Source organism: Panthera onca, chromosome B4, assembly GCF_046562875.1.
Source record: "Panthera onca isolate mPanOnc1 chromosome B4, mPanOnc1 haplotype 2, whole genome shotgun sequence".
Lineage (NCBI taxonomy): Eukaryota > Metazoa > Chordata > Mammalia > Carnivora > Felidae > Panthera > Panthera onca.
This window is the reverse complement of record NC_138345.1, coordinates 60391811-60393486: the sequence shown is the minus strand read 5'-3', so window position 1 is coordinate 60393486 and position 1676 is coordinate 60391811.

Below are 1676 nucleotides of genomic sequence, written 5' to 3'. Positions count from 1 at the left end.
CTTCACTCATATGAGGACTTTAAGACACAGAACAGATGAACACAAGGGAAGGGAAGCAAAAATAATATAGAAACAGGGAGGGGGCAAAACATAAAGGACTCTTCAATATAGAGAACAAACAGAGGGTTGCTGGAGGGGTTGTGGGGGGGGGGGTGGGCTAAATGGGTAAGGGGCATTAAGGAATCTACTCCTGAAATCATTGTTGCACTATATGCTAACTTGGATGTAAATTTTTAAAAAATGGTAATGATCATAGGAAACACCAATTTCTGTGTCTCTGGTACTATTTTAAATGCTTGAAATATATTAACTTCAACCTGGCGAGGTCTGTTTCCATTTCAGAGATGAGGAAACTATGCCACCAAAAGCTTGACTTGCCCGAAGTCACATGCTAGCACGATTGAACCCAATTTAGGACTAGAGTGTGTGCTCAGAGAAAAGCTGAGTTAACAAGAACGACAGACACAGAGTTACTGTTGGATATTTAACCAGGCTCCAGTTCTTATGAGGCTTGATGGTTCAGTGGTTTCTTGCATTTCCTTCATTCCCCAGATAGTCTCGTTCTGAATCTCCATCACCTGAGATAGTATGAACACTTGAAGTAATCTAATACTGTGTTTTCAAATGAGATCATAAATGTGAGACCATTTTACCTTCCCTGAAAGAAATGGCACGAAGTGAAGTGTTTTTATTCCGAAATAAGGTGGAATTCCCGAAGATGTGGTCTGGTGATCAAGATGGAGTTTGTCTCTTAATCACGTTTCTTTGCGACTTCACTTTGAGTCAGGCTCAGTCTGTCTTGGTGGTATATTTTTCCACGCTCTGTGGGAATTTTAGAATGTGTTAGTTTTCAACATGCAATTATCATTACATATTAATTAAATATAATTATATTAATTACATGACCCTGTTCTACCTCATTCCTTCCCTAAGCAACTAGAACGAAGAGGCTATGATTATAGGGGCAATGAACAAAGACCAAAAGAAAAGAAGCTTGAATATTGTTTTATCTTTCTACCACCTCTCACAAAGCAGCCAGATCACTTAAGATATTGGAGGAATTTAGATTTATTCTAATTGTAATGAAAAAAAAAATCAGGGCATATGCTACTACTCTCTTTTTGTTCATTAAAAAACAAACTTTTCTCAATCAACCCCATTTTGCTTTTATTTGTGAGAGTGACCACAGATACGAGGACAGGTGATACCTTTTTTTTTCTTTCTTTTTTTTTTTTTAATTGAGTTCTGAATTTTCTTATGGTTGAAATTTTTTTTTTAATTTTTTTTTTTAACGTTTATTTATTTTTGAGACAGAGAGAGACAGAGCATGAACGGGGGAGGTGCAGAGAGAGAGGGAGACACAGAATCGAGCAGGCTCCAGGCTCCGGGCCATCAGCCCAGAGCCCGATGCGGGGACCGTGAGATCGTGACCTGAGCCGAAGTCGGACACTCAACCAACTGAGCCACCCAGGCAGGCGCCCCACTTTTTTTTTTTTTTAATGTTTATTTTTGAGAGAGACAGCGACAGAGGGCGAGTAGGGGAGGGGCAGAGAGAGAGAGAGAGAGAGACAGAGAGACAGAATCTGAAGCAGGCTCCAGACTCCGAGCTGTCAGCACAGAGTCTGATGCGGGGCTCAAACCCACAAACTGCGAGATCATGACCGGATGTTCAACCT